This window comes from Bubalus kerabau, chromosome 1 (genome assembly GCF_029407905.1).
Source record: "Bubalus kerabau isolate K-KA32 ecotype Philippines breed swamp buffalo chromosome 1, PCC_UOA_SB_1v2, whole genome shotgun sequence".
In the NCBI taxonomy this organism is placed as follows: Eukaryota; Metazoa; Chordata; class Mammalia; order Artiodactyla; family Bovidae; genus Bubalus; species Bubalus kerabau.
The window spans coordinates 210075826-210083354 of NC_073624.1; the positions used below are offsets into that span (position 1 = coordinate 210075826).

At 36.4% G+C, this 7529-nt stretch overlaps 1 pseudogene; it reads right to left on the reverse strand.

Annotated features, from left to right (window-relative positions):
- Positions 1–1926: 1926 nt before the first annotated feature.
- Positions 1927–4102, reverse strand: LOC129626886 (olfactory receptor 14A16-like; annotated as a pseudogene).
- Between the last annotated feature and the right edge of the window lie 3427 nt (positions 4103–7529).

The following is a 7529-nucleotide window of genomic DNA, read 5'->3' on the forward strand; positions in this document are numbered from 1 at the left end:
GTGGGGGGCTTCAAAATCACTGCAGATGGTGATAGCAGCCATAAATTTAAAAGACGCTTGCTCCTTGGAAAGAAAGTTATGACCAATCTAGACAGCATATTAAAAAACAGAAGTTACTTTGCCAACAAAGGCCCATCTAATCAAAGCTATGGTTTTGCCAGTAGTCAGGTATGGATGTGAGAGTTGGACTGTGAAGAAAGCTGAGCATTGAAGAATTGATGCTTTTGAACTATGGTGTTGGAGAAGACTCTTGAGAGTCCCTTGGACTGCAAGGAGATCCACCTAGTCCATTCTGAAGGAGATCAGTCCTGGGTGTTCTTTGGAAGGACTGATGCTAAAGCTGAAACTGCAGTGCTTTGGCCACTTTATGGGAAGAGTTGACTCATTGGAAAAGACTCTGATTCTGGGAGGGATTGTGGGCAGGAGGAGGAGGGGATGACAGAGGATGAGATGGTTGGATGGCATCACCGACTCGATGGATGTGAGTCTGAGTGAACTCCGGGAGTTGGTGATGGACAGGGAGGCCTGGCATGCTGCAATTCCTGGGGTTGCAAATAGTCAGACATGCCTGAGTGACTGAACTGAACTGAACTGAACTAAATTTTTGAAGATGTAGGTGTTTTATGTTAAAATTTTAATTAAGCACAAATATGTGTTAATGGCAATAGTGGTAAAAATTATAATACTCTTTTTTTTTCTGTTTGGTAACTCTTTGTGCTTGCTTTTCTCTTTTTTTTTAATTTAATTTTATTTTTAAACTTTAGAATATTGTATTGGTTTTGCCAAATTGAAAAAACTATGTAAGTGATTTTAAGGAATATCTATTTTGCAAAATAATGACAGTATAAGCAAATCAAAGACATCATCACCCATTCCTTATACACTAGTAAATTCTAACTACTGTCTAAGTCAAAATGTTTATTTGCTAAATATTTGCATTTAACTAAGATTTGAGCCAGAAAAAGATAGAATATTATAAACAAAACATATATATCAAGCAGCATAGTTTTCTGAGAAATCTGTCTGAGTTTAGTTTGCAGCAGCTTGTTTTTCTCCTATGTTATTTGGGCAAGAGTTTCAATGAGCAGTGCCAAAAGAAAACACTAACATACCATACATCAAAAGATACCACATAAATTACTTCTGTGTACTGGTCAGTTATAATAAAGAATTAAAACTTTTCAAAATATTGGGTAAGAAAAAACAAACAGCCCAATCGAAAAGTGAGCAGATTAAATAGACATTTCTCCAAACTAAATCTTCCAGGAAAAAGCATCTCTCCTGTTTTACTTTTCAAGGATACTTATGAAAACCTTTGAGATAGAAGCAAATGTTTTATTTAGCTATGTTCCAGTCTTATAGATTTAGATTATATAAAAGACTGACAATAACCTATCAATGCATACTCAGAAAAGGTTTGTTACTGTAAATTCTACAATACAACAGGAGTAAGAAAGTGTAATGCAATTATTAAGGAGATTCAGAACACCCTGGCTCAGCTTCCAGGGGCCATTCTCAGTGACATTCTCCAGAGAGGATGTACTTCCTCTCCAGAATACAAAGCAGGACACCTGGGAATCCAGGTTCACTCAAGGAGGAAGCTGCTCTCTAGTTAAGAATCCAAAACCAGGATGTGTGAGCTGACTCAATAAACAGAAATTAAATTGGCCTAATGGTAACTATTTATGAACTATGAATGCACATTTTCTCTAGCAAGTTTCCAAAACTGGAACTGTCAGACCTGAGTGCAGTTTCATTCATACTAGATTTTATGGTTTATTGCAGATTGACCAAGCATCATCACCATGGGTCCAGGTAATCCTGGAGATTAACAGAAGAAATCAACCAGATTCATCCTGTACTTATACAAATATTAAGAAGAAAAATGCCTCTATTCTTGGAGGAAGATAAGGATATTCTCCTTTGTCAGAGCTTTCTAGTGAGCCAGTTATCTAAACCTGTCTTCATGGCCTTGTTTCTTAGGCTGTATATGATGGGATTAAGGAAGGGGCAGTAAAATATAGAAAGAAGATAAAATGAGATCAGTGAATGATGTAGACCCTAAAATATGTTTCAAGTATGCAATAAATGCAGTTGAGAGAAAAAGTGCACTAACTGCCAAGTGTGGGAGGCAAGCAGAATAGGCTTTGACGGCCCTTCTGTAGACAGAATCTTTCTGACAGTAGAGAAGATGTAGATGTATGAGATTATGATGCACATAAAGCAACAGAAATCCAGGACTGCTCTAACAAGTATAAGCACAATTTCTGCAGTTATATTCTTTGAGCAAGTAATAGCTAAAACTGGGGAATATCACAGAATTGTTGGATCTTGTTGAGCCCACAGTAAGATAAAGAAAATGTTTCTGCTATGTGCATAACAGATAGCAAGCCACCACTGAACCAGGATAGAACCACCATCTGGACACATGTGCCTCTGTTCATAATGACTTCATAGTGCAGGGGATGGCAAATGGCAGCATAGCGGTCAATGGACATGCCTGTGAGGAGAAATAGTTCTGCCACAGCTGAAAAAGGCACCAGAAACACCTGGGTGGCACAATTAAGAAAGGTGATGAAATTCCTGTGGGTCAAAAAGTTGACAACAGCTTTGAGCACAACAACTGAAGTGAGGTAAATATCAAACAGGGAAAAATTTCTTAAGAAGTACATGGATGTGTGGAGGCATGGGTCTAAGGATGTTATTGAACTATGGTGTTGGAGAATACTCTTGAGAGTCCCTTGGACAGCAAGGATATCCAACTAGTCCATCCTAAATGAAATCAGTCCTGAATATTCATTGAAAGGACTGATGCTGAAACTCCAATACTTTAGCCACCTGATGCGAAGAACTGACTCATTTGAAAAGACCCTGATTCTGGGAAAGATTGAAGGCGGGAAGAGAAGGGGATGGCAGAGGATGAGATGATTGGAGGCCATCACCGACTCAATGGACATGAGTTTGAGTAAGCTCCAGGAGTTGGTGATGGACAGGAAAACCTGGCGTGCTGCAGTCCATGGGGTTGCAAAGAGTCAGACACAACCAAACGACTGAACTGAACTGAACGACGTTATAGTAAAAATGAGGCTATTCCCATTAGGGCTGCCAGGTAAATTACTATGGAAAACCCAGCTTGTAAGAACTGAAAAATCCATGGGCCAGAAAACAAAAGATAAGAAATTTGGATACGCATGGAGATATTGTTCATTCTTGATGAAATATTATGGATTAAGAAAAAAGTTTGGTTAAAGTGGTCATAAATCCTAAATATAGTTAATATTACCTCAGCATACCTGAAAAATAACAACTCTAATAAGTGTTCCTATTTAATGAGTATCTTTTTAATGAACGTGTTGTGTGTGTGTGAAAGAGATAGAAGTAAAAAATAATTTCAGCAGTATATCTTCTCCATCAATATAAGCCTATATATTAATCATATACTTTATATGTACTTTATGACTTTTTTTTTCAGTTTCTGTTTGCCTGTCTACAAACTGTTATAATACTATGCAACTATATAACACATTGTTTAAGATTCTCAGCATAATAGAATCCTAATTTACATATGAATTAAAGTAAGAGAAAGATATGGAGTATACAATATGCTATGTCACATCTTATATCTGTCTTGTATTTTTTGTCTTTCAGTCAATTGACTATTTGACATAATTATTTGCTCCAATTTTTGTCTTAAAAATAAACTTTATAACATAATAGAAATTATTCTCTCTACTTTAAATTTGCTTCCTTTCTACACAACTCTGGACTTTATAGGTGGCACTAATGGTAAAGACTCTATCTGCCTGCCACTGCAGGAGATGCAAGAGATGCAGGTTTGATCCCTGGTTTGGGAAGATCCCCTGGAGTAAGGAAATGGCATACCCCACTCCAGTATTCTTACCTAGAAAATTCCATTGGCAGAGAAGCCTGGTAGGCTACAGTCCATGAGGCCCCAAAGAGCTGGACACAACTGAGTGCACACACAATTCTAATCTTTTCTTATATCTTCTAAGATTTTAGATTATTGAATAATGGATTAAATGTCATATCTCAGAATTTCTTCCTTGGGCCTTTTGGGTTTCTCTACATTCTCCCTTGACATTCTCGTATCATTTTGGTTACCCAGTTTTCACCTTTTTAAAGTCAATTCATTTATTTTTAAAATTCATCTGCCTAGATAGATGATAGAAAGTTAGAAACAGATACAAACTCACACATATGTTTACTAGGTCATACTTCAATATATTACTACAAACATGGAAATATAAGCAAAGCTAAATTTCTGTCTACAAAACTACATTTCCTTTCTCTATATTTTAATTGCCAATGTCATTTTTCTCACCCCTGATGTGTATGCTTCCTAGATGTCATGCTGCTGCTGCTGCTGCGTTGCTTCAGTTGTGTCCGACTCTGTGCAACCCCGTAGACGGCAGCCCACCAGACTTCCTGTCCCTGGGATTCTCCAGGCAAGAACACTAGAGTGGGTTGCCATTTCCTTCTCCAGTGCATGAAAGTGAAAAGTGAAAGTGAAGTCGCTCAGTCGTGTCCGACTGTAGCGACCCCATGGACTGCAGCCTACCAGGTTCCTCTGTCCATGGGATTTTCTAGGCAAAAGTACTGGAGTGGGGTGCCATTGCCTTCTCCTAGATGTCATGAGCTCTTTCCAAATGTTTTGCCTAAGTATAACTCCATATTGAAATGTAAATTCTGCCTTCTTCTCTACTTGATTTAAAATCTGCCAATCCCTTGGTAGGGAAGATATAGATAAATGAAAGCATAGCTATAGATATAGGCATAGATATAAATATACATGGGTACATATATTTAAAAGCATATATTTACAAGTTTATCTCTCTATCATCTATCTATTTATTAATAGTCTTACTTCAACATATTTCTGGTTTGATTTTTAATGCCATAATTGAGACTATTATCTCTGGCCTGTCTTTCGCATTCAATGATCAACAATTATTTTTTACCCATTTAAGAATTCAATTAATAAAACTGAGTAAAAAGGATAAGAAAATAGAGTTGTTTAAAAAAGTTGGGTGAACAAATTTAGTGTAAAATGCTGAAATTAATTGACATCTCTGATATGTGTGTATCCTTTCTTCAGTGCATGATTTTTATTAAAATACACCTTCATGTGTTTTGTGATTATATTTATATATATATATATATTTTTTTTTTTTTTCCCCAAGATTGGCTAGTACTATTATATTTTCCCTTAAGGTCATCTAATATCTCTCCTACTCTCTGTCAACCTGTCTCTATAGATAAATAGATAGATCTCCTGTTTTTATACTTTGAATAATGTAGATAAATAAAAATTAAATGAATATAAAGTATTTGTGATGGGATATTTGGAATGCAATGTATATCTTCTTATACTTTTTTTTAGTGAATTGAACATTATTTTATTCTTAAAACTATCATTGGTAATATGAAGAGAAAGGATTACAGAAATACTTTTATTTTCACATTAAAGTTTTGAAATAATCCAAAATGTGTATTAATTACAGTATTACTTTCCATATTTGCCCAAGATATCTTTTTCCACTCCTTTATTTTCAATCTTTTTATATCATTTTATTTTAGAGTATGACTTTTGAAAGCAGATAGATTTTGAGTTTTTTTCATCTAATCGAATAACCTCTCTCTATATATTTTAATTGGAGAAGGCGATGGCAACCCACTCTAGTACTCTTGCCTGGAAAATCCCATGGACAGAGGAGCCTGGTAGGCTGCAGTCCATGGGGTCACTAGGAGTTGGAAACTACTGAGCGACTTCACTTTCACTTTTCACTTCCATGCATTGGAGAAGGAAATGGCAACCCACTCCAGTGTTCTTGCCTGGAGTATCCCAGGGACGGGGGAGCCTGGTGGGCTGCCATCTCTGGGGTCGCACAGAGTTGGACATGACTGAAGCGACTTAGCAGCAGCAGCAGCATATATTTTAATATAAATTTATTTATTTTAATTGGAAGTTAATTACTTTACAGTATTGTATTGGTTTTGCCATACATCAACATGAATCCGCCACAGGTGTACACGTGTTCCCCATCCTGAACCTCCCTCCCTTCTCCCTCCCCGTACCATCCCTCTGGATCGTCCCAGTGCACCAGCCCCAAGCATCCAGTATCATGCATCGAACATGGACTGGCAATTTATTTCATATATGATATTATACATATTTTAGTGGCATTCTCCATTACCTAAAACTAATCATTCCAAAATTATATTCATTTAAGAGTTATCAAATTTAACAAAATGGAAGGATATAGTTGAACTATAACTGAGCTTACATTTTAGAGGCTCAAATGCATAGAATTTCAAAATACTTTTAAAAATATAACCTCCATATGTGTATTTCATAATTCAAAGCAATGCTTTACATAAATCAAAACTAAACAAAGCTAATTGATAATTACTATAGTAATTAGGGAAATGGCAACCCACTCCAGTGTTTTTGCCTGGAGAATCCCAGGGATGGGGGAGCCTGGTGGGCTGCCGTCTATGGGGTCACACAGAGTTGGACACGACTGAAGCAAATTAGCAGCAGTAGCAGCATAGTAATTATTTGCTTCCTCCAGTAATATCCAGTACATTTTAGTGGTAAGGCATTGCCAAATTATATATAATTTTTGATCTCTCACTTCAGTATTTTACTTATTTTCTTTGCTATTTTTTTAATTGTGGTTAATTTACCTAGTATTTTCAGCTGGTTTTTCATTCATTACAGTGAATCAGAGTGCTGTTGTGCATTACAAAGAAGTTATATAAATAAAGAGTTACAAAGACTAATATGTCTTTTGTATATGAGCTCATTTTAGAATATAGATAGATACCGAAAACTTCTTGTGGCCTCTACTTAGCAACTCATGCTTTAGAGATATTAAATTAAGTATTATTACAGAAGAAACTTTCTAACTACAGAATTTAAATAGACTTTTTTTGCAGGTTTCTCATATTCTGACTGAAATTATAATCAGCAGTCAGAATGAAAGAAAATAAAACTCACTAAAGTATCTGTTCTATAGAAGATGAAAGAATACAGCAGGCTTCATGTCATAGTCACTGTTCAAATTATTACTGACAATTCATCTGGATGGACAATAGTAACTTTGACTTTCAAATATGAAAAAGCTCTTTTTCTTTCCAAGAGGCACTATACTTTCTGTGAGCAAACATATTTGTTGGTGAGTACAGAGAGATTAAGAATGGTGATGATTTTATATCTGCTGCCCATGTCTCAGTGGCTTAAAATTGGAAATATTCCAAAGAGAGAGGCTGCCAATTTTGGTGAAATTGGTTTATTTGTCCCTTTCAATTATGAGACAAATCTTGGCACTGTCTGATATGAAGAAATTAAGTACAACACCTGACTTTTCCTTACCAATAAGTAATTTCAAGGTCTTCCCTGGTGGCTCAGACGGTAAAGAGTCTGCCTGCAATGTAGGAGACCTGGATCCCTTCCGTGGGTCCGGAAGATCCTCTGGAGAAGAGAATGGCTACCCAGTTCAGCACTC